General features: G+C 36.0%; 1 protein-coding gene and 1 long non-coding RNA gene across 10 annotated transcripts in view; one reads left to right on the forward strand and one right to left on the reverse strand.

Annotated features, from left to right (window-relative positions):
- LOC111510402 (uncharacterized protein CG43867) overlaps nucleotides 1-27432 on the forward strand; it is a 746925-nt gene that overhangs the window by 49077 nt on the left and 670416 nt on the right. The window lies entirely within an intron of this gene.
- Nucleotides 2692-3336, reverse strand: LOC111507613 (uncharacterized). The gene is made up of 2 exons (XR_002722414.2): nucleotides 3108-3336; nucleotides 2692-3029 (listed from the first exon to the last, which is right to left on the reverse strand). It is a non-coding gene; the product is annotated as an uncharacterized lncRNA (long non-coding RNA).

Here is a 27432-nt window from a genome sequence, read left to right on the forward strand (position 1 = left end):
GAATTATCTGAAAAATGAATATTTGTCGATCTGAATTATGTGATGGAATTTGCCCATACTTGATTCAAATCCTTGACATATTCAAGTAACACTTCATTGTAAGATTTTCACTGGATAGTTTACAAAACCACAACACATGTTTTGCTTTACAAAAGCATCCTCAGGCCTGTTCATACTGATTAAATTCTACCTGATCAATGGTTAATATACTACAACAATATAAATCATATGACTTAATGAGTGATATTTTCACCTGAACATTATAAAAGAAATGTTTTTACATTGGACATATAATAAAGTAATTACCAATTTTCATATTAGAAAACAGATTTATCAGAGGGATATAATTTAATTCCATTTCGTCTCATTCAGTAAATTCTCAGAGTTCATAAATAAATGAATTCCCAAGTATTGTTATAGATTGAGTTTTAAACCTTTCTCCAGAACATTAATATAGCATAGAAGTCTACCGTGGGTGGACATATAAAGAACAACAAATCAATCATTGACAAGAAAGTATCTACAAACTAACATTTGGTTCTTGCTCAAAAGTTCATATAGGAAAATTGAAATTTCAAAACGATTTTCAGCCAAGTTTTCTCTACGAAATCAAAATTAACCAAACCGTCGTCAAAACAGCCCGAAAAATCAACCATGCATTTGACAATGATAGTGTTAATGAACAAACTGTTCAACGTTGGTTTGCGGAATTTCTTTCTGGAGATTTTAGTCTCGGAGGTAATCCCCAAAGTGGTAGACCTACATTAATCCAGGATGATGATTTGATGACCCTGGTGGAGACTGATCCATCACAAACGGTTCGTGAGATGGCGGAAGAACTGGGCGTCAGCTTCCATGCTGTTTTTGAAGGTTTAAAAGGTATTGGAAAAGTCGAAAGGTTCAACAAGTGGATGCCAGGATTTGAACGATCGACAGAAATTGTCACGTTTCTAGGTCGTTTCTTCTTTGCTTTTGCGCAACCAAAAATATCCTTTTTTGGATCGGATCGTCACGTGGGATGAAAAGTGGATCCTCTACGACAACAGGACTGTGTTTGGACCCGAAGGAGAAAACCAACTTTAAAAACACCATGGTTACTGTATGGTGGTCGGCGTCTGGTGTCATTCGCTATAACTTTCTGCATCCGGGCCAAACCATAACAGCAGAGTCCGATTGTGGAGAAATCAACGAAATGTATCGAAAATTGCATCAGCAGCCGCTGATACTGGTCAACAGAAGAGGTCGGATCCTGCTCCATGACAACACCTGTCCGCACAAATCACCGTCTGAAAATCAAACGAATTGATCGTCGAAGTTCTGCCTCAACCACCATACTTTCCTGACCTCTTGCCAACCGACTAACATCTTTTCAAGCACTTCGATAACTTTCTCACCGGTAGAATCTTCGCCAGTCAGGACCAGACAAAAACGGCCTTCGTCGACTTCATAGAACCGCGAGCATCCAATTTTCAAGCTGACGAAATTAATCGACTTGTGTTACGTTGCCAAAAGTGTACTATTTCCAATCGCGCTTATTTCGATTGTATTGTTGTATTGTATAAGTATTCACTGATATATTACAGTTTAAAGTAGACTTTTAGAAACGGACAAAACTTTTGTGAAACAACCCAATACATACAGAAAGTGAAGAATAAAAAACCTGCTGGAATCCTTGGAACTCAACGAAAACAATTAATTTTCGTATTGAGCGACCAACAAGAAGTTGATCATTCATTCTCATCAAACTTGGTTGTATGAAATACAGATAGTTATCCGTTATTAGTTATTACCGATCTTTTATTTTTTCAAAATATACCTGCTTATATATACTGATTACCACCTTTTTAACTAAAATCAATCATTATCAACTAATTAATTACTGCTCTAATTACTGCCGTTCCATAATTCTGCTGTATAAAATGCATTGTGAAATAGTTTAAACTACCAGTCCAACTGAAGAAGCTACTGTGTAGTGAAACGCTCTGAGTGAAGTTCATAATGTGAAAATTGTTCAACTTTCATCATGGATTGTACAATATTTAAACTCGGAAATTGAAATTAAACTCCCAGGCTCAGTCAAAACTTTCATAAAAGCAATCTATCGATTCCTTTTACTCTCTTCTGCATGAGAAAATCGTCCGGGCGATTTGGCTCGATCTGACAGTGCCCGGAGGCAAAAAACGCAATTTCGGGTGTTTTAGTACAGGCATTTCTCCAGGCAATAATTAAATTTAATCACAAATGGGGTGTAAAAAAGGTCTAAGAAAATTTATAATCTCCTCTCAGACAACTTTCGCGTCTATTATCTCTGGCTTTTATGTCTCCTGCAGTAATTATGTCGATTATGAGGGAGTTTCATTAAAATATAATGTTCTGGAGAATGCGAAGGTTTCTCACTTTTAAATAATTTAAGAATTCAGGTCATTTTGATAGAGTTGAAAACATTAAACGTGAGAAAGAAAGGTTATGGAAAAATAAATTTTGTGGAGATGCAAAAGTACTGCAGTTAAATCTACAAGACGGAAGCGAGTCTCTTTAGATTAGAATCTTGTTACGTGCCAAAGTATTGCCACGTAACAAACATTTGAAGGAATAATTCATGGGTACTCTTCACCTTTTAAATAGACAACCAGTTCATCGAGGAGATGTATAATGGGTTGCATATCAAACATAGCAGAAATAAATGAAAACTAAAATAGCATAGTTTATATAAAAAGAAGAGATTATCATTCAAAACACAAGAGAAAGAGTATATCTAGATGCACAAAGAACCGTAACAGAATGCACAGTATTTGAATCATCAAGTCGTCTCTTATTAAAAACAATTTTATTCAGTATCAGGAATTATCACACTCGAACACTATCTGGCCACGTTTCGTCTGCCGATGGTACGATGCCTATATTATATCGGTAATTCCAGTAAATATGCATCCATTTTAATGCTCGTAGCAATAATTTTTGAAAATTGATCCGATCTCTGTAATTTGTTTACATTCTTTCTGGTCGAGTAGTCACTGGTCCAATAGTACCTGGAAATAACATTCAAAAAAATAAATCAGAGAAATATAGTGATTTAATATTATGTAGTAGTATAACTTGTTACTTACCTAACGAATATTTATTGTACAGAATCAGATATAGAATTAATTAGTAAATTGTAAACTTTATATGTGTCGTTTGTCAAATTCTTGTCAACTGCTCAGTAGGTATTGGATGTCACTGATTGTAGATGACTGAGCTGGTCAATTCAAGTTCCGGGCGGCAATATTTGAATTTAGTTATTTAAACGTATCACAAGTGACGTTACGCAACCGTTAACGGTCGCAACTGTTGTTATTGAATTTTCTGCGAATTTTAGAACATATAGAACAGAGGAATAGATGTAGGTAACTCCAAAGTATTGTGAGAAGCATAAAAAGGGGACAGGAAGGAAAAAAAAGGAGGAGGGGCAGTCAGTAATGGTTGTGCATGGGAGCAAGACGTCTTCTCTGTATTTTATGGTGGAATTTGTGGTTTTTACCAATTACGAAAAGCATTTCGAGTTTCAAACAGAGCAGACGATTCAAGGCGCAAGATTTAGTGTTTTCTTGCGACATCATCGACAGATTGTCGGATCCAAGGTTCCAGGCCAACTTCATTCCGAAGTCACCCCTGCTTTCTACACTGCATGGTATAAAGCAGTTTAGCAGCCCTCCATATTGCAGGAATAAGTTATAATAAGATAAGTGCTAGGTAACGCCTGGGGTGAGTTATCATATTTTCCAATTCCTGCATGCTGCAACCTTCCTTGTTGCTTACGCGACAGTCAACAGCTGAATAACAACCAGTAATAGTCATCATCGAAGAATTTCCAGTTAGCTTGATCACACCGAACGCTTCATGCATGCTATGCATAGACTATAGTGCACATAATAGTGACATCCGCTTCGCAGACAGCCATCTCACCGAATTAGTAATTGTCGGTTTCATATTGTTCATATGTTTCATATTTATAATAATATTTCATATACAACTGGGGTAGCTGCCATTGTAGATGAGGTGTGATCACACAAGCTCTTATTTGTTTTTAATTAGATTCAGAAGGCCTTTCCATACTTATTGTTGTGTATTAATTTATAAATCAATAAATCAGGTTAATTTCAAAACATCACCCTAGTGGTGGATTCATTTACCTTACCCACCCCCTACAAAACCGCTAGGCTAGCCGAGTGGTCATTCTTAACCAATCACCACAGTAACATATATTTTTTTTGTTAGAAGTGACCATATAAATAAATTTGTTACTCATCGAAGATAAAGGTGAAATATCATCGTTTAGACCAAGATTATAATTATAAGAATTTATAACGTAACAAAATGGCGCCCACCTAGCTCTGCTGTCGTGTTTTGGGGAAGGGTCCTTTCTTGTATTTTTGGAGTTTGTGATTGGAAGATTTCTTGGTGGCTGTTTGAACCATTGATTATATTTCAAGCTGTTGAATCATTGAATATCAATTTCCGAAGTTATATTTTTATGTGGGTTTAACTTTTTTGTTATTTGTTAAATAAAAAAAAAACTCAGATATTCGGATCAGTTTTTAGTAGATACAAAAAAATTAATAGAAAGAAATATAGTTTCACCGGTTTCTAGGAAGGTTTGACTGATTATCGGTTTTTTTTAAATGATAGAATATACCGGGTAAGTAATAATAGTTTTGATTTCTATATAGGAGATATCTAAATGTTATTTTTTTTTCTTGTTATATTTCTTCTCAGAAAACGTTGATAATCAAAGTACTCTTTCTCTTGTTTTAACCTATTATATTTATCAGTAGTGTTCAAAGTACCTTACTTTGTTCGGTTTGAGCTTCATTATCTTTGAGAAGTCCTATTTTTTGTGCAATTTCAAAAACTTATATAGTACGCACAGATAGCAAGGTTGTTTTCATTCCAGTATCTGTTTTTTTTTTGAGGGAGGGGGTGAGTCGTTTTAGGTAAAACGAATTATTTATTATTTGCCTACACAATTTGAAATGGAAGTCAATCGACTTAGAGCCGATGAATTAGCATATGAACTTCAAATACGGGGTGCATTACCGTTGAACGGTACTGTTGATGAGTTAAGAGCACGATTAAGAAAACGTATTTATTTCGAAAAACGCGGTAGTTATACGCCTTCCTATACATTCGAACTGGATGCGGACGCAGAGATTGCTACTTGTGAAATAAAACTCACTGAACTTCGTGACAAGTTAGAAAACTTTGATCACAACAACGCAAAAAATGAAAAAAGTCGTATCATGTCCAGATTGTTACACGTCTCGAATCGACTCAGTCGAATAGCGGCTGAAGGTGCTCAGAAAAGAAAAGAAGAACTTCTTGAAGAAAGTGCAGAATTATGTGAGAAATTAGAAAATATGAAACTGGAAAACGAGAACGTGCCACTGGAACAGAAGAAAAAGGAAGCAAGTACTCAGGTGGACGAAGACGAGGTTGAAGAGAACCTAGAAGATGTACATTTACTGGAGTCACCTATGCAACGTCAAGTATCTTTTCAGAACTGGGATTCAGAAGTTCATGAAGATAGTCGCAGAAGAATAGAAATGGACAAAGAAAGGGGTTACTACGGAAACATTTCGGATTTGAAAAATCCAAGATTCGGCGACTACACAAGAAGAGTCGAGGATGGCAGACCCAGATTTGAAGATAACAGGATGCAAGATAATTACCGAGCAAAATGGGACACTAACAGAATGAGAAATGATGATATATTCCATGATGGAAGGTATAATATCAGAAGTGGAAGTGATATGCTACAATCGCGACTAGGCCAAGAAGGTCTAAGGTGGAATGGTAGCACGGGAGAAGATACAACCGCTCGAAACTTCAACACCGTTTCCAAGTGGAATCTCGTATTTGATGGACAGAACATGAGCGTCACAAACTTCATAGAGAGAGTTGAAGAATTGAGTACTGCCTGCAATATTCCGAAAAGTCAACTCATAAGATTTACTCCAATACTTTTGAGAGGTACACCTCTTCATTGGTTCAGAACTACTACTGAAAGTTTGTATACTTGGGAAGATATCACTTATCATTTGAGGAAATTATACTTATCATCATATTATGATGACGACATCTGGAATGATATCAGGAATCGCACTCAGGGTCAACACGAAGAAGTGGCAACTTACATCATCAATATGGAAAGCCTTTTTGGGAAGTTGCAAGAGAAACCATCAGAATTAGAAAGAGTAAGACTCATCCGAGAGCGCATGTTGCCGATCATACAAACAAGATTGCCGTTAGGTCCTATCTATAGGCTTTCTGAACTTTTGAGACTAGGTAAATGGATTGATGATGTTCAAATGAGATCACAGAGAATAAGACCACCTCCAACAAATAGAAATTTTGTCACTGAAACAGAATTCATGTATAGTTCCAGGAGGCATCGCACGGATACAATCGGAACTGAACATAAACCAAACCCAGAAGATAATGGTAGCGAGGAGTTGGACTCGACATTCGAACTGGCAGCTCTTCGACAAGGAGTCAGATCAGTACAAAATATTAAGTGTTTCAATTGTGGAAAACTAGGTCACATCTCAAGAAATTGTCAAATGCCAAAGATTGTAAGATGTCACCAATGTGGCAACCCCAGCAGGAACTTACCAGTAGACGAAAAATATTCCCGTTATCCGGGAAACGCAGAAGAGAGTTGCGAAGAGGCCGCATCGTAAACTCAGGGTCAAGCCACGCGGCCACTTCTAATTACACTGATTATGTACGTGTGCAATATGAGTTGGATTACGTTCTTTCCAATGTCCAAGGAGATGAGAGACCTTATCTCAGAGTAAATATCTTGGGTATTAATTTAACGGGTTTACTGGATTCTGGCTCATCAGCGACAATCATTGGGGAAGGTGGTTATAAGATGATTAAGAATTTGGGTCTGAAATTAAATAGATCTGTAACAAAATCATGTACTGTCGCGAATGGAAACGAGTGTGAAGTAATTGGTTATTATGACCTACCTTTTCAAGTGACTGATAAAGTTGTTGTTGTGAAAACTTTAGTGGTACCGTCACTACCGCACCTACTAATATTGGGTTCCGATTTCTGGCGACAAGTTGGGATTGTTCCAGACCTTAGAAGTAATCATTGGACTTTCTCAAATGAACCAGCGGTGTTTGAAATAGCGAGCATTACTGACAACATGCTTTTATCAGATCTTCAGAGAAAGCAATTGGAGGACACAGTGGAGAAAATTTTTGAAGATATGCCGTCTGGATTAGGATGCACCTCATTAGTAAAACACGTCATCAAAACGAAAGCTGAGCCCATAAAACAAAGATTTTATCCTATGTCACCGGCATTGTTGAAGCATGTGTATGAGCAGCTAGATGACATGTTGCGTCAAGGGGTAGTGGAACCATCGTCATCGCCATGGTCTTCTCCCATTGTCATGGTCAAAAAAAAAGACGACACTTATCGATTCTGTATAGACTTCAGAAAAGTCAATAAAGTCACGGATAGAGACGCTTATCCGCTTCCTTTTGTGTCTACTACGTTGGATAAACTCAGAGATGCAGCCTTTCTTACCTCATTGGATATAAAGAGTGCATTTTGGCAGGTGCCGTTGGCGGAGGAGTCGAAACCGATTACAGCCTTCACGGTTCCTGGCCGTGGTCTTTTCCAATTTACCCGTATGCCATTCGGGTTGCATAATTCAAGCGCAACGTGGCAGCGTTTGGTAGATGGCGTATTAGGTGCTGATCTGGAACCTTTCGTTTTTGTCTACTTGGATGACATAGTTATTGTAACGCAAACATTTAAAAAGCATTTGGAAATCTTGTCAGAAGTTTTCAGAAGACTTAAGGAAGCTGGTTTGAGAGTTGGGAGAGAGAAATGTCAGTTTTGCAGGTCAGAGTTGAAATACCTTGGGTATATAGTGAATAAGAATGGACTTCATGTCGATCCCGAAAAGGTGTCGGCGATCTTAAATGTGCCTCGGCCTAAAAACGTAAAAGAGATACGACGTATCCTGGGTATGACTAGTTGGTACCGGCGATTCATACCAAACTTTGCGACTGTGGTGGCGCCCTTAACGAATTTGTTGAGAAAGACTGTGAAATTTTCTTGGGAGGAGTCATGTGAACAAGCTTTCATTAAAATCAAAGAACTGCTGATCTCAGCACCAGTAATGAGCTGCCCAGATTTTGACCGCCCTTTTTGCATTCAAACGGACGCTAGTGATTATGGATTGGGAGCGGTCTTGACTCAAAGTGATAGTGAAGGAAATGAAAAGGTAATCAGCTATATCAGTCGGTCATTGTCTCGAAATGAACGAAAGTATAGTGTGACGTTAAAGGAATGTCTTGGTGTACTTTGGGCGATAGGTAAATTCAGACCGTATATCGAAGCGACACACTTTAAAGTCATCACCGATCATTTTGCATTGAAATGGCTCAATGACTTGAAAGATCCCACGGGTCGTCTGGCCAGATGGAGCGTAAAACTTCAACAGTATAGTTTTGATATAGAACATCGTCGTGGCAAAGATAACATTGTACCAGATGCTCTGTCGCGAGCTGTTCCCATCGTGGACAGTATAGATGTCGAGCACGATTTATTTCCAAATAGTGAAGATCCTTGGCTTCAAAATATGCGAAAGAAGATAATGGAATCTCCATTGAATTTTCCACTCTGGCGGTGTGATGAAAAATATGTTTATAAAAGATGTAGGGATGACTGGAAAATAGTTGTGCCGAAATCCCATCGCAAAGAAATTATGAAATCCCACCATGACAACCCAACATCTGGTCACGGAGGTGTCCATAAAACGTATCATCGCATCTCGGCAAAATATTTTTGGCCAAAGATGAAGGTGGACATAGTTCGCTACATTCGGGGCTGTACAATCTGTTTGGCACAAAAACCAGAGCAGAAGGCTCCACCAGGACTACTTTGTGGCCGACCAAATATAGACAAACCATGGGATACAATATCTATAGATGTTATCGGACCTTTGCCTAAGTCGTCGTCAGGATACTGTCATATTTTGAGCATATCAGACTATTTCTCCAAGTTTTGTTTATTCTTTCCAATGCGAACGGCAAACTCTAAAACTATTATTGGACTTCTGGAAGACCGTCTCTTTCTTTTATTTGGAGTACCAAGAACATTGATTATGGACAATGGTAAGCCCTTCGTCAGTCATGATATGTCAAAGTTTTTGGACTCCTATGGGGTGAAAACTATTAGAACGCCGTTTTATCACTCGCAGGGGAATCCTTGTGAGCGACAACATCGAACACTGGAGGTGATTCTTCGGTCATTTATACAAGATAATCAGAGAATTTGGGATCAAATTTTACAAAAGGCGGCCTGCGCAATTCGTACAGCCGTCCACGAGAGTACTGGAAAAACGCCTTATTTTACGATTTTTGGAAGGGAAATGTGCTTGCATGCCAAAGATCATGTTCTCTTAGATAGACTTCCAAATTCTGATCCAAGTTGGAATGTGGAAAATATACCAGATCATTTCAACAAGATCTTCAAGGAAGTAGGAACGCGTTTGGATAAAGCTTATGAAAAGGGGCGGCATCATTATAATCTTCGCCACCGTGATGTCAAGTATCAAGTGGGTGATAAAGTTTGGAGAAAGGCTCATCATCAATCGAATGCAGCAAATTATTTCTCAGCAAAATTGGCACCGAGATTTGTAGGACCTTTCACCATTCACAAAAAAATTTCGCCCTGGGCTTATGAGCTCCTTGATGCCAAAGGTAAATCAGGAGGAATCTGGAACGTGAAGGACATCAAAGCAGACACTACGTACCAATCTTTGAATGAGGAAGACGATGATGGGTTACAACCAACACATTAACAAAAAAAAATTATTGTATTTTTTTTTTTGTAGGTAAGGGGGGTAATGTTACGTGCCAAAGTATTGCCACGTAACAAACATTTGAAGGAATAATTCATGGGTACTCTTCACCTTTTAAATAGACAACCAGTTCATCGAGGAGATGTATAATGGGTTGCATATCAAACATAGCAGAAATAAATGAAAACTAAAATAGCATAGTTTATATAAAAAGAAGAGATTATCATTCAAAACACAAGAGAAAGAGTATATCTAGATGCACAAAGAACCGTAACAGAATGCACAGTATTTGAATCATCAAGTCGTCTCTTATTAAAAACAATTTTATTCAGTATCAGGAATTATCACACTCGAACACTATCTGGCCACGTTTCGTCTGCCGATGGTACGATGCCTATATTATATCGGTAATTCCAGTAAATATGCATCCATTTTAATGCTCGTAGCAATAATTTTTGAAAATTGATCCGATCTCTGTAATTTGTTTACATTCTTTCTGGTCGAGTAGTCACTGGTCCAATAGTACCTGGAAATAACATTCAAAAAAATAAATCAGAGAAATATAGTGATTTAATATTATGTAGTAGTATAACTTGTTACTTACCTAACGAATATTTATTGTACAAAATCAGATATAGAATTAATTAGTAAATTGTAAACTTTAAATGTGTCGTTTGTCAAATTCTTGTCAACTGCTCAGTAGGTATTGGATGTCACTGATTGTAGATGACTGAGCTGGTCAATTCAAGTTCCGGGCGGCAATATTTGAATTTAGTTATTTAAACGTATCACAAGTGACGTTACGCAACCGTTAACGGTCGCAACTGTTGTTATTGAATTTTCCGCGAATTTTAGAACATATAGAACAGAGGAATAGATGTAGGTAACTCCAAAGTATTGTGAGAAGCATAAAAAGGGGACAGGAAGGAAAAAAAGGAGGAGGGGCAGTCAGTAATGGTTGTGCATGGGAGCAAGACGTCTTCTCTGTATTTTATGGTGGAATTTGTGGTTTTTACCAATTACGAAAAGCATTTCGAGTTTCAAACAGAGCAGACGATTCAAGGCGCAAGATTTAGTGTTTTCTTGCGACATCATCGACAGATTGTCGGATCCAAGGTTCCAGGCCAACTTCATTCCGAAGTCACCCCTGCTTTCTACACTGCATGGTATAAAGCAGTTTAGCAGCCCTCCATATTGCAGGAATAAGTTATAATAAGATAAGTGCTAGGTAACGCCTGGGGTGAGTTATCATATTTTCCAATTCCTGCATGCTGCAACCTTCCTTGTTGCTTACGCGACAGTCAACAGCTGAATAACAACCAGTAATAGTCATCATCGAAGAATTTCCAGTTAGCTTGATCACACCGAACGCTTCATGCATGCTATGCATAGACTATAGTGCACATAATAGTGACATCCGCTTCGCAGACAGCCATCTCACCGAATTAGTAATTGTCGGTTTCATATTGTTCATATGTTTCATATTTATAATAATATTTCATATACAACTGGGGTAGCTGCCATTGTAGATGAGGTGTGATCACACAAGCTCTTATTTGTTTTTAATTAGATTCAGAAGGCCTTTCCATACTTATTGTTGTGTATTAATTTATAAATCAATAAATCAGGTTAATTTCAAAACATCACCCTAGTGGTGGATTCATTTACCTTACCCACCCCCTACAAAACCGCTAGGCTAGCCGAGTGGTCATTCTTAACCAATCACCACAGTAACATATATTTTTTTTGTTAGAAGTGACCATATAAATAAATTTGTTACTCATCGAAGATAAAGGTGAAATATCATCGTTTAGACCAAGATTATAATTATAAGAATTTATAACGTAACAATCTATGTAGAATTTTACTTCATTACATTACGGCTTGGCAAATCTAGCTGTTCTCTGAGATGATAAACCAATAAAGAGAGATGGTAACTGTCCACTACCACCCTTTATCAGGAAGTACATCAGGAAGTACATTACTCCCTGCTACCCTGATAGTCAATATCTCGGATGATACTTTAATGAATTTCTCGTTTCTCCTTGATGTGGAAATTAATTATGCATCTGCCTAAAATTGCCAAATAAGCATCAATCATGACAACTTTGGAATTTTTGATATATCTCTTTTTATTTGGAGTTGAAAATGTTTTTTCCCACCATTCTTTTAAGAGGCCCTTCAAGAGTTAAACTTATTATTACTACTACTTCTTACCTTCGCAAGAGGAATTCTTATTTCATCTGCCGTTGTTTCCGCTTGTATAAGTCTCAATATGTTGTTCAGAATTTCTCTGATTTACTCCACAATTTCTCTGATTTATCCACTGAGAACCTTATTTTCATTTTCAAAGTAAACAAATAAATCACAGTTCACCTACAGAATAATTTCTCGATTTACTGTACTAACACGATGTTTGCTACTCGAGTTTATCGATGATAATGAGTTCTCGCCTCACTACTGCGCATCCAACATTCAGAGCTGTACAATTTTTGCTTTTCGATTTTTGTTACTGAACTTGATTTTTTGCTATACAGGTGGACCATATTTCTTATATCTATCGAGTTTTTTTATCAACTGAACAATTATAGATGGCAAGATGGCAAGAAGTTCATGGTTTCAAGACTCCAATAGATACATTACAATATTTTTGTTATGGAAAAAACCGGATAAAAACCGTTACTACAGAAGACATGATGTCGTTTCTAAACCTTTTCGTATGGGTTACACATTTCGAGACGGATGAAGCCGATGAGAATATGTAGGTTGATTTCATAATTTTTTGTCATAATTAAAAAAAAAATAATAAAGAAGAAAGTAATACTTCATTGAATCCAGTGGCGCATTTGCTTTTTCAGCTGCAGGAAAACCCGGAAAAACCTGCAGCACCACGTCATCTGAAAATCTTGATTTGCCAATGTCCTCTCTTTCGTAAAACAAAATGTACGGTGTCTCCAGAGGCTCCAATAAACTCAACACATCGCCAGAACACTTCGTGACACGACTATCGTCAAACTTAAACCAGTCCGTTTCGTCTTTGACCAATTCGTAATAATGACTCGTAAAAGATTGGTGCTTCCGTCAGAGGTTGAGTCATGTTTGAAGATCAACAGTGTTATTATTAGATTGACTGGTGCCTCAGCTATACTTGTTTTTTTTATAATAATGAGTTAGTTTGGATCATGTTTGGCAATACAGTCGATCATCACCTGTTAAAAGTTCCATTTTCAGATAATTTAACAATAAGCTTTGCACGGACTGGTTATTAGTCATATTAGGAAACGCTAGTTGAAGTTCCAGAAAATCACATACGTTTTTGCTACCTCTTGAACATTTACTACAAAGTAAACAAGTCAGGATTTTTCCAGCAAAGGATATACAAATACATGGCGCGATAGACTGTACGGAATCATTCAATCCAGAGCGGTCAGGAGTATTGATTCTGCTTTTTTTTTTGCTCACGAAGAGTATTAAACAAGAACTCCAAGAATACGGAGCAATCCTCTTGCTGTCCTAACGAGCATCTAGTGGACTTCAAAGACTCCAGGAAATCAGTTGGTGGGAATGATGATACATTGTCACGAAATTACAACTGCATGAACAATTGTTTGATGAATAAGTAGGAAACATTCTCGTTCTTGTTCATCGTTGCAACCTTGTTCTTGAAATTTTTCGTCATGTAGCAAGCGTTTCCTAAATTATATAAGTCAATTTTATTCGCAAGATTTTCAGAACAATTGTGTACTGATTCGTAAGGAAGTACATGTTTTACAGAATCTGTATCAGAACTATTTCTCAAGCTGCAATCGATCCTTATAATTGATTAAGAGTTTCTTGGAGGGGTCGATTCGGTTCTTGCTTCATGAAGCTCTTCCACTGAAGGGTAATCAGAGTCACGAGGCCTGCAGCTCATATTTTGGGAGTAAGAATGACCTGAGTCCATTGACCGCATTGAAAAAGAAGAAGGTGGATCAATCACTTGCGACTTGACCTTGGAAGGATACTGATGAATGTGATGAATATAAATAACCGCTATTGGATGGAACAGATGGTTGTTACCAATATTGTAGTATTTTTTTCATTTTAATTTGCTGCAGTTCCAGCAGACTTCGAACTTTCGACTAGATAGGAAGCCGTGACCGTGTCAACGCAAGTGAAGTCCCTTACCATAGGTCTACCGTATTTCCATGGAATGAGAGATATACCATCTGGTCGTTTACCATCATTTCGACTGGTACCTAAGGGTTCCAGAATTGCAGGAACATGAGCTGACGCCATAGCTCGTTTCAATATGGCATTCACCTGGTGATGTCGAGATGTACGCCCTGCACTTCTCCTGCAACTCAAACCATGCATACCTTTCTTATCAACTACACTACCGCAAACATGTATGAGGCACACAAATATTATCACATAATTATCAAAGTTCGACTACTGAACTGTAAAAAAAATGCAAAGATTTAGGAACTAGTACACTACCTATATAACGGTGATGTATTGCAAACTGGCAGTAGCAGATTATATCATATAATTTTCGACAATTTTTGTAACAAAAAGTAAGAAAAATCGAAGGAGTGGGAAATAGAGGGGAAGGGAAAATACAGTTACTAGATGTATGATACTAAAAAGTAATCAATTGAAGAAAACTGAAAGAGAAACCTTCTGTTACTAACAGGGGAAAGATTCGACTGGGGCGTTGGAAGTGTTGACATGTTTCGAAATAGGCACTGCCTCGAAATCAAATCCGACGGAGTCGATTATTTTTTCCAACCTTTCTTTTTGTAAACGTCGACAATGAGAAATCGTCCTTGTTTTTAACTGAGTGGACCATCTTCTACAAAATTATCTTCTCCATGACATTTGACAGTTTAATCATGACAACTTTGTCCATACCATCTGCTTCACATCTGGCCTCCTGAAGCTTTTTCGTCCTTTGTGGGGATTGGTTTCCATTACTGAAGGGCATTATAGATACAGCATTTCGTTTTTGAGACGCTCAACATAATAGAATGTCAAGTATGAAATGGAAAATTTGATAAGCGTGCTAAAAACCCCTCAACTTCAACCATATAGCGTTCTTTAAGCAAGTAAACATGGATGATGTCGGTATATGAAATCTGTTGTGAGTTTCAATACACAGTAAAGTGGTTGGGCTGAGTGGATTGATGTATTTATAGCGAGGAAGTGGTAAGAGGGTTTACTCGTAGTCTATTTCATGTTTGAGAAATTCCTCGCATAAGAAAATATTTTCTTTATTTTCTGTTCACTTTTGCATAACGGATTTTTTAAATTTTTGCACAGAAAGAACTATGGTGAATATTTTTTGTGCTCCCTAAATCTCTTATATTTTTTCATTACTTCCCAGATATGTCCATGCTGACAATCTGAATAAATGGCAAGTTGAGGAAGTGATGAAAAGTGTATTGTTAATAAACACTAAGCGGATGCTAGCACTGAAAGATTGAAACGTGATCTCAAAAATACTTTCACTATGGCCATGAATGTTTATGTTGAGAAATAGAAATGTAAGTATCATACTCTTGGTCGTTGTGGCTAGTCTCGAGGAAGAGGATTCGTTCACTCAAACACATTTGCCGAATTTGAGGGAATATTTTTATATAGAGACATGAAAAGTAGCATAAAACATCCTATTTTTTTATATCACTTGTATTTGTAACTGACGTTACTGGGACGTGAGTGGTTTGCTTCACCACTCAATCGACCGCTTCAAAAAGACAAATTAACTGTGAGGTCATCAAATGTAATTTATATGAAATGATTCATACTAAATACAAGCAGTTTGATACAATCTACACGGACGCATCCAAATCGGAAGACGTCGTAGGAGCCGATTTTACCAGTCTTCAATCTAGTTTATTATTCAAACTCCCCCTAGAAAGCTCAGTGTTCACTGAAGAACTTTACGCAGTACATAGAGAAGAGCAACTCCTTTTCATTATGTCAGATTGTTTAAGTGCCCTGGAAGCAATCAACCAATTATACTCCAACCATCTCATCATTCGTCATATAAAAGAACTGATCAATATACTCTATGGAGAAGGGGTAGTCATAAAATTTATATGGGCCCCTTCTCCCGTAGGTAGGTATAATAGGATACGAAAAGCCTGACCGAAGAAGCCTCTATCAGTCCCTTAAACAGTACAGAAAACTATGTTATCCATACGGATATGAAACCTTACTGCAAGAAAATCCTGAAGATCAATGGAATGGGTCTTACAGTAAACTTTCCAGAGTAAAAACAAGTGTACTTCCATGGAAAACGGGAATACAGGAAAACCCAGGTCATAATATCTCGCCTGCGAATAGGCCACACTCGCCTCACCCATTGGTACCTCATTGCCGGCGACACCAGTCCTATGTGTGAAGTGTGCGACTCTTCCGTAACTGTTGACCATATCTCAACAAAGCATGTGATATATTAACAACGCATTAGGACCTTGGTGCAATTATGAAAATATTGTAATTTTTTTAGAAAATGTCAACTTGTTCAACCTTATACAGTGTGTAAAAGCCAAATGGAATAAATTCATTATTTCGGTTATGGTACATATTTTAACAAAATCCCGAAACAGGTTAAATTTAAATTATAATTTAACATACTTCAACGAAAAAATGTTACCCCTATCTTCAACCCCCGTCGAATGACAGGTACAACCCCCAATTATTCAAATGGGAAGTAGGCTTGATATATTGTTTGAAAGGTCTCTTCATTCTCTATTCAAAAATGTTATCGCTTTCAAGTTTTTTGTAACAATTAAGATAAAATAAATTAAAGTCATGTGGTTACCGAAATTCGATAAAATACACTCATAGCAATAGCAATATACTCAAAACTTATTTCATGTTGAGGTATTGATAATAAGAAAGTGAGCAAAACCAAAGCAATGTTCTTTTCAGATGGTATCCTTTAAAAAACTAAATAACTTCCGCGGCAACGTTAGTTTAAAACGCTTTGTCAACTTGTTTTGTATGGTACAACATTAGTTGTCAGTATTTTAATTTAAGTTTAAAGTTCGTTAACTTCAAGTCTGACAAATGGTTAGATTAACGGAAAAGCATAAAATAACAGTTTCACAAATGATTGGTCACGGAGATAAAACCCGAACACAACAGGAAGTAGCTCGCCTATTTCATGAGAAATTTCCTAATTTACCGCCCATATCTCAAGGAACAATAAGCAAAATAGAGAAGCAGTTTCGCGAGCTTGGTCATGTAGTGCAGATAAAAAAGTAGCTGCCAATGCAATAGTGATGAACTCGAATTAGATGTGATGCTTGAGTTTGAGGATAACCCACATACATCGAGTAGACAGGCATCCACTACATTCAATGTTAGCCATACATCGATAGTAAACATATTAAAATAAATTAAAATGCATCCCCGTGAAATGATACCTACTCAGGAGCTCGTCGAAGACGATTTTGATAGAACTTATTTTTATGAGCAAATGATGGACATGTTGGATAAAAATATCCCAAAATATACCAAATCGCTATTTTTAACACTTCGACACGTGTTTCGATCACCAAGTGATCATCTTCAAGAGGAAGATCAATCTTCCTCTTGGTGATTGAAACACGTGTTAAAAATAGCAATTGGGTGTTGGAAAAAAACTCCAGTAATATTAAATTAGAAGAAGTTATGTTTTCTGATAAGTGTACTTTGTCTCTTAACGGTCATGCTAATAGGCAAAATTGCTGCTACTGGTCAACGGAAAATTCTCACTGGATGAGACAAGAACACACGCAATTCCCTCAAAAGGTTAATGTTTTGGAAGGGATTGTAGGTCCCTTTTTCATTGAGGGCAACTTGAACGGCGATAATTATTTGGCACTACATCAAAATGATGTCATTTCAAGTTATCAAATTTATATCCTGATCTAGGAAACCCTCAAGTTCCAGTGAATACGATATGGTTTCAGCAGGATGGAGCACCACCACATTACCAAGTTAATGTCCGGCAATACCTCGATACAACATTTTCCAATCGGTGGATAGGGAGGGGAGGATTGATTGAATGGTCAGCGCGATCACCTGGTCTTTCATCATTAGATTTCTTTTCATGGGGATATGTAAAGAGCAATATGTACAAAACTAAACCTTCAGATTTGAATGACTTAAAAGAACGAATAACGCTTGCGCAGGCATAAAACCCTGCAGATCACGGTCAACAAACCCGGAAATTAGCTGCGGTATAGGTATGCCGGGGTCGAGAAAGTTTGTATTCTTTGAACTTCAATAAACATAAAATCGTCAATATTCCAGAAGAAATGAACAGACACTGTGATTACAAAACTATTCAGCAGTTCCATTTCATCATCACTTAGGTACAAACCATACAATATTTTTGTGTCTGTTAGTACTGACAACGTGGCAGTACCAGTAGATTAGATCTATTTTCAAATTAACTCTGAAAATAAAGGCTATTATTATTTCCTACCAAATAACGTTGACTGCTTACAAACCTAACAAGATGCTTTTTCAAATCAAATCGTAAATTACATGACAGCGTCGAAAGATTAGTGGAAACAAAAATACCGTGGCATGTTGTATGTTTCCAATTTGTAGTAACATATCATTCACAACAAGCCGTTTTTTAATGAATATGTGTTTCGGGAATACAGGATATTTCGGGAACAGACAGAGCACTGTAACAAATCTTGAAGTAAAGTGAGTGGCAGACTAATTTAGATTTTTATATCGTTTGAAGAATTTTCTGTTACAAAGAACTATTTTATGTGCATACATCATTACGAAGTATGACTCAAACAGAAAAGTGGATGAGGAATTTCATAGATAGATAGATAAATAGATTAATTAGTCCTTTGTGCTACATTATATAGATGGGACAGGTCATATTTCTCAGGTATAATATCAATGTGTAATATTATAAGATGTCATTTGAATAAAAAAATAAATCGACACACTTTGTAAAACAAACATACAGTGTCACACATAAAGTCCGCATCAAATGGGATTTTTTTTGTTCATCTCTTCAAGCAACTTTTGATATCTCCATTAGGTTGTGCTTTAAAAATGATGCCAAATGACATGCATATGACCGATCAAGTGATTTTTCTTCCCTGTCAAATTTGACATTTTTTCCAAAAAATATTCAGAAAAGCAGTTATTGCTCGAAATTTCGAAAATCGGTAAAGAGAAAAGATGATTGGTTGTTCATTTCTTACCCATATACCAATTTTTAGCTCTCTAGTACAATTTTAGTTTTTTTACAGTTTTTCGAAAATTTGACATTTGCCGATTTCTCAAATTTAGCCGAACCTCAACAATATTAGTGCTTTATGCCTAACTTATCTTTCCAACGCATTTTTATTACCAATTGCAATTCTAAATACAACTTATTTCGCAAAAATTTAAAACACCAGAAAAAATTATGCCAATAATGATGCAAAGTTGATACAGTTTTTAAAAACAGATAAATATTTCACTTTATTTCTACTTTTTGCGAAATAGCTTGATACATAAGCATAATTAAAAAACAATATCAATGAAAAGTCAATAATTTATTCTTTACTGCACTTTTCAAACAGTTAAACTTTGATTTACTAATTACGAAAAATTACAACGCAATTAAACTAAGGGAAGGAATTATACGAAAGTAATTTCACATTTACTAAATATTTTTTATGACGTATGAATGAACAAAATTACTTCAGAAATCAATTTAGATTTTGTTGCCTAGAAAACTAAACCGTAAAAAATTCTAACAAACATCTGTTAAAATAAAGTTATAATTTAAATTAAGAACACTAACTCAAATCGAAACATATGCCTAAACCATGTAAATACCAATAGAAATACAAAATAAAAAGTCACATTTCGGTGTACCTTCCACCACGTTCAATGCAATCAATTGTCCTTTTTTAAAACATCTTTAACTGCATTCTTTATACTACGGGGTTTCGTGCTTACAACACATTCTCGAATAACTGCCTCTAAATGGTTTATATCTCGAAAAGGTCTTTGCTTATACACCTTTTGTTTCAAGTAACCCCACAACAAGAAATATAGTGGGGTTATATCAGGAGATCTAGGCGGCCAAAAGTGTTCCATATTACGACTGATTACTTTGGCCCTAAATATTTCCAAAAGACGCTCTTTAACCACCCTTGTAGTATGAATAGGTGCACCATCACACTGATACCACACAACATTTCTTACTTGAAGGGGCATATTATCCAAAACTTCAGATAGTTCGGTATTCACAAAGTGTAGGTAGTCCGCAGAATTTAAATTATGTCTAAAAAAGTATGGTCCTATAATTTGATCGTTTAATATGCCACACCATACATTGGTCTTAAACGAATATTGATCTCGACATTCGATTACGAAATGTGGGTTTTCTTTTGCCCACCACCTGCAGTTTTGCGAGCTCACAACGCTATTTGAAGAGAAGGTCGCATCATCTGTCCATAAAATTTGATAAGGAAAATGATAATTTTCTTCTTTTTCCCCTTGAAACCAAAAAGAAAAATATAAGCGCATATCGAAGTCCCTTTCTTTTAATGTATTGATAAATTTCGGTTTATAAGGCGTAAATTTATTTTTGTGTAAAATACGTCGTACACTCTCTCGGTTAACATCTGTTCTATCTGCAATATCTTGAATACTTGTTTTTTTATGTCCTACGACATCCAAACATATTTCAAATTCCACTTCTTCAGTATGTCTAGAAGGCTGATGTGCTTTTCTAAAATTACTCCCAACCGAGCTAGTAGATTTAAACTCAGCTATTATCCTACTAACTGTTGACCAATGAATATTTCTTGCAGGATGTCTGGAATTGAAAATATCAGCTACTTGTCGGTGACCGGTATTCTCGCCGCATATTAAAACGATTTCAATTTTCTCTTGAAGATTCAGCATTTTTAACAACACACTAGACAACGAATAAACTATTTTAAATCTAAAACTGATAAACACTATTTCGAGTTATTCAACAAATGTCATATGACAATAAAATATTTCGCTTATTCAGTTCAGTTCAATTGTTTCCACAGTACCCTTAGTTTAATTTCGTTGTAATTTTTCGTAAGTAGTAAATCAAAGTTTAACTGTTTGAAAATTGAAGTAAAGAATAAATTATTGACTTTTCATTGATATTGTTTTTTAATTATGCTTATGTATCAAGCTATTTCGCAAAAAGTAGAAATAAAGTGAAATATTAATCTGTTTTTAAAAATTGTATCAACTTTGCATCATTTTTGGCATCATTTTTTCTGGTGTTTTAAATTTTTGGGAAATAAGTTGTATTTAGAATTGCAATTGGTAATAAAAATGCGTTGGAAAGATAAGTTAGGCATAAAGCACTAACAAATTTTCGAAAAACTGTAAAAAAACTTAATTTGTACTAGAGAGCTAAGAATTGGTATATGGGTAAAAAATGAAAAAACAATCATCTTTTCTCTTTACCGATTTTCAAAATTTCGAGCAATAACTGCTTTTCTGAACATTTTTTGGAAAAAATGTCAAATTAGACAGGGAAGAAAAATCACTTGATCGGTCATATGCATGTCATTTGGCATCATTTTTAAAGCACAACGTAATGGAGATATCTAAAGTTGTTTGAAGAGATGAACAAAAAAAATCCCATTTGATGTGGATTTTATGTGTGACACTGTATACATACATATTGAAATATAAGTAAAAATAGAAATAAATAAATGAACAACATGTTACGATATATACGTCACAATGACAGTGATCTGACATTACCAACTTCAAGTATAAATTCATCTATTGTGCAGAAACGTTTTTCCGATAGAAGCACTTTCAACCGTTTTTTAAATACTTGAGGTAGCCGTGTCTTCATATCGCATGGCAGTATATCAAAGAGACGGATACCAGCAAACATAGGAGACTTTTTTATACTTTGCGTGATGGTGTTTTTGGGTAATGAGCATGTGGTTATTCCTAGTATGATAATTATGGACTTCTGATCTCGACTTCAGTTGTCTTCTATTTTCATGGAGATACGTCAATATTTTTAAAATGAACAAACAAAAGTTAGTATTTTATTTCGACGAAAAATCTCTTTACAGGACGTTCTTTAATCTAGATTGAAAATTAGCCTTAGTATTGCTTTCTGTTTTATGAAAATTCTATCCACCACAGTTGCTAAACCCCAGACAGCGATCTTGTTGTAAATAACGGACTGAAACTTGGCGAAATGAACTGATATTAGTGTTCTACTATCTAATTTATTCTTAAGGGATTCAATGAGATAATAGGATTGATTAAATTTCTGTATGTGAACTCTATATGTTCTTGCCAAGTGAAATGTGAGTCCATTATTGTTCCTTAGAATTTTGATGAGCTTGTTGATGCCAGGGATTCAGTCCGGAAAATGAAATTGAAATCATGTAGTTTCCGAGATGAATTTGCAAATTCCATGCAGATAGTTTTCTCAGGTTAACTATAAGTCTATTCATGTAACAACTGTCATCAGTTCACAAGGTTATGAATTTCTTCCGTTGTTTTACTTGAAAGAATAATGGAAGTGTCCTCTGCGTAAAGGTATATTGCACCATTACTAATTTTATTAGGTAGATCATTCACATATAACAGAAAAATTAATGGACCGAGTACACTGCCTTGAGGTGCCCCATTTGTTACTAGGAACTTATCGGGCATCACTTAATTTTGTTTCACCTTGAAATATCTATTTGTTAGGAAAGACATAAGCTAATTTATGTTTCCTCGAATACCAATCTTAAATAGCTTATCTGATACGAATTTAATATTCAAGGTGTCGAAGGCTCTACTCAAATCAAAAAATAAATCTACCACAATCTTTTTTTTATCCATTAAATCATCTACTTCTTGTACAAAGTTGAACGTTGCAGTTTCTATCGAGCGATTTTTCTTGAACCCGTGTTGGCACTTTGTCATTAGATCGAATGTTTTCAAGTAATTATTTATAACTTTCAAAACCGTGAAATAATGATTATATGATAATAAGTGTCGGGACTGGTGAAAGGTGACTTATTGTTTAGACTTTAGACGAACTCAGCGTTTATCAACAACACAATTTATAAACGACAAAACACAACGACAAACAAAATACGAAAAAGAAAATTTCAGGGTAATCTCGAGGAACTAACTTCTTTTTTTGATCAGCGAGGAGACTCTAGGGCGGGTTTTGTCCTCGACGGAAACCCCAGAATAAGAAATAGTTCCCGGCCGAAATCTCAGAACAGAACTAATTGACTTCGCTAAAAAATGTGTTCGAATAACTCTTGAAAAAGCATCACTGACAATGGTCGGGGTCATAAATATAGTGTTAACGATGAGTACCTACTCGAAACATCCCAAGTGGTGTCGTTCTAAATATCCATCTGTTTTTCGGCAATAAACTTTCGTTTCAAGAGAAAAGAGCATTTCAGTGATTGCGATGAGAAAATACGAAAATGATAAGTAAAAATCAAAATAAAATAATTAACGTAAAAACCCAAGCAGATGGATATTTTGGACGACTGCTCGATAATAGAGTTATGAAAAGTTATAAAAAATTTATAATACAAAATACAAATCAATAAAAGAATAAAATATTTTCAAACTGACTAATTGTAGGAAAAACCCTACATAATAATTTGAATTCCATTTATTTTTTATGATGACGGAATTATTCGACTTGTGTTGCATTGACAAAAGTGCACTGATCCAAATGGCGCTTATTTAGATTATTCACTGATATATTACAGTTTAAAGTAGACGCATAAAAACGGAGAAATCAACCTAATGAATATTAGGTACGAATCACAGTTGAAGATTTGCAATACCAGTTAAATTATCTAGATTTGAAGTTTTATGAATCAAGAACTTTGTTAATCGAGTGGTAGAATTCATTTAGGAGAAAAGTTTTTAATTCTTCTTTGAATAGTATCACATTCTCTCGCATGTTTTGAAACATTTTAAATATTTTTTCCAAGGTGTCAGGTGTTTATACCACGGTGTGTTTATTGGTGTTGTTTTTTATTGTTATTTTTGCAAACATAGAGAAATTCCAAAAATGAGAAGTCCAGAGAGAGTCGGAAAACCAACATCTTTGAAAAGTTTGCAAAAATATGAGTTGGGCTGTTTTGAAATACGGCCTGAAGTTGGATTTTAAGCAATGAAGGCTTCCGAGCACAATACAGAAGTTTCTTAAGAAGCAGTTGTCACATCTCAACTATTTTTTGAAGTAGGAAGGATTTTTTATTATAAAATATGCATGCTGAAGATGATACTTTTGATGTAAATGATTTGAAATGTGCCTTCAAAGATTGTACATTTTCACGGCCGGAGATGAGTGTGTCAAAGTTATTTTCCGGGTTTGATGGTCGTGATCTACATATTTTGAGCCTAACTTTTCGTTCACACACTGTACAAAAAATCATGCTCAAAAACCTGCATACTACGTCCAACAAACCCGGAAAACAGCTTTGACATAATGTGCTTCTGAATCAAAATTTTCGTCCAGGTTGACTTCCAAATATTTTACTTCCTCTTTGTAAAATAGCTTCTTCAGGTGAATCTCATACATGCTAATGAAGACGCATGTATAAACGATTTGTGGTTTTGTTGAATGAATTTTACAAAAAAAAAGTTTGGTTTTCTATTACTTCATCACTCAACTAAAAATGAAGTTTTCCACCCACATTTTTCCAGAAAAGTATGATTACCGCCTGCGTCCTTTTGCGGATTGACTGAATGAATGAGTGAACAAAATAGGGTTGGTGATATTTCTTTCCGATGGAGGAATAAAAATAAAACCTTCCTTGGGTGTAATAATCTTCTTAACATTCTCTTCATTCTACCTTCCCTGCTGTTCTGTTTAATTTTCATTTTACGGAGGGCATGAATCAGGAAATCGACTATAATCGTAAAACTGAATAATGAGAAATAAATTAATCTGACAGGCACGTCTTTCTAATTCCGTTTTTTCATTCGAACGCGGATACACGAATTTAATGATCTATTAAAAAATAACGCAATAGAGCTGGTGTAATAAATTTTTATATTAGGCGAGTATATCGAAAAGGAATTTTTATCGGCGAGTTTCAGTACTAAAAGGAAATTTATTCGCAATAAAGTATGCTATCGCGCTGGTCGAAAACTAACCCCCGCTAGATTGCTATTAAATTTCTCGTGAAATCTAAATAACTCGCTTCCAAAGTTTATGATTCCGCTATACGAGGGTTTGCACGGCCGTTGAGTGTGAAGGGATGAACAGGAAATAAGTGACATAACGAGTTATAGTCAAGTCATTTTTCAAAATTTTTGATTTGAAAGTAATGGAAAGCAAGTTTTCAAACTGAATCAATCCTACTTGGAAACCTTATACATACCTCAAGGAGTTTCACAAGGCTCGATCTTGGGGCCTTTTCTCTATGTAGTTTATGCAAATGACTTCATAAGATATATCAACATGAATAACAACGTTGATGTACATACGGTATGTTATGCCGAGGACACTAATGTATTGGTAGCACAGAACGATCTGAATGCATTAAAAATTGCAACCAAAAATATTCTGGAACGTGTTCTGAAGTACCCCGAAAACAATAACCTGAAATCAAAAACATCAAAGACTAATGCTATGTTATTCATTCTACGTGGGCACAATATAAACTGTAGACTTTTTGATGGCAATAACAGTGTAATGGAAATGTGAATATCAGTTGAAATACTGGGTATAACTTTTGACGAAAACTTAATGTGGACTCCATATATCGACCACCTATTCACAAAACTGAGAAAATCGTGCTACTCTTCAAGGTTTATAGAAAATCATTATAGTGAAAAGGTGACGCCGATCCTGTGTTATGCTAATTCCCACTCTCACATGAAATATGCCATTTTGAACTGTGAAAATTGTTCCTCTGTAGACAGAGTCTTTACATAAATATGCCATACGAATATTGGCAAAACTAGGCTCTAGAGACTCGTGGCAGGGACCTATGTCCTAGAAGCCTGTGTGCATGTTTTTAATCAAATCTATGAACATGTCTGAACGTGTACATAACTATAATACAAGAGGAAAACATTAGTTACTACCACCACGCCATCGTACTGCTCTCTTTTACAAAAGTTACAAAAAATAATAAATCATGTACAGCTCCTATTGACGCCTTTCACAATAATTTTGTTGTGAACAGCCTTATTGATTGAAATAAATTACTATTTTTATTATTTTTACATCTGTCATTGGTGGATACCCTTTATTTGTGAATATGATAATCTATCCTGTATGTACATTTTCATCACTTTTCGGGACACTATTAACTGTTCATCTGGCTTTTATATCTGTATTGTACATGCGTTCACAACTGTTTGTTGTGGTCATTGAATCTGGTCTTGAAGTAATAACATTGTGAGTGTTTTGTTGACAGCTGAATGAACAAAAATGACCTCAAATCGTATTTTACAGTAGACTCGTTTTTAATTACTCTGAAACAGTGTCATATTTGTCGAGAGGTACCAGCCAGAGGAACTGACGAAACTGGTTGTGTTGTATATTTCAATTTGAGAGAGCGATGTTTCGTCAAATATCAAAAGTGAAACTTTGATAAACACTGAAAACCTGTCACCAGGAGTCCAGACCAAAGATTTTCTGGGCTTTCTATTGAGGAGAGTAATTTTTAAAGTTTGCTAGCAACGTGGATATTGATTGGTGAGAGCCAAGTTCTTGCAGAGCCATATGGCTGTCTTATAGTATTTCTGTTGATTCATGTGAGAGGTTGGCTTTCGTAATTTCTTCACTCCACCTAAAATACGGTTCATACAGTCTTCTCTACTCGGTATTAGGTTGACTTTCAGGCATTAAGCCAGATATCACCGCTGTTACTTCCAAAGTCAGGGTCAGTGGTAGCTAGTTATGCCCATTTCTGTATTCTAGTCTATTTTTTCCACAGAGGAGAGGAGGTAAGTCTAGAAGGATTTCCATTGCCGTTGATATCGAACTTTTGACAGAGATAACCAGGCAAAAACACCAGAGATCTTTGCCTGAACCTTTGCTATGAAGCCTTCAGACACCAAGCAATTGATCGTACGTGATCATTGGACTGGACCCAGGGATTTGTTTGGGCCTTAAGCTCCAAGGTTTTCCACAGATCTTAAGATATGTCTATAGGAATAGTTCAGCTTTGTGTGGAGCCATTTTTCAATTGGGAGTTCCAGGGGAGTTTTTTTATCAAGGATAATTCCCAGATAATTCGATGCATATGGACTAAACTCAACATTGAAGAAAAGTGAAGTCAAATCATCCAGATTTTTCTTCCCACTCGGCCTACTTTCTCTAGCATCAACTGTAGACATTGTCCAAGATTATTTGGAGGATATTACAGACTATCTTTCAGAAGCGGTCTTTGCCAAGGTGACAAGGTCGCCTGCATTAATTTGCATATCTACCTCTTTTCTGTCAAGGGCACCAGTAAATTTCTAGTGTAACAAGAAATAATGCGATAATGAAGTCAACTTGTAATCAAACTCGAATCGCGAATCACCTATCCGTGACTCTCGTAGCATCGAGAAAGCCTAGA

The sequence above is a fragment of the Leptinotarsa decemlineata genome, unplaced genomic scaffold, assembly GCF_025532065.1.
Source record: "Leptinotarsa decemlineata unplaced genomic scaffold, Ldec_3_MD MMD2_P_RNA_scaffold_6, whole genome shotgun sequence".
NCBI lineage: Eukaryota > Metazoa > Arthropoda > Insecta > Coleoptera > Chrysomelidae > Leptinotarsa > Leptinotarsa decemlineata.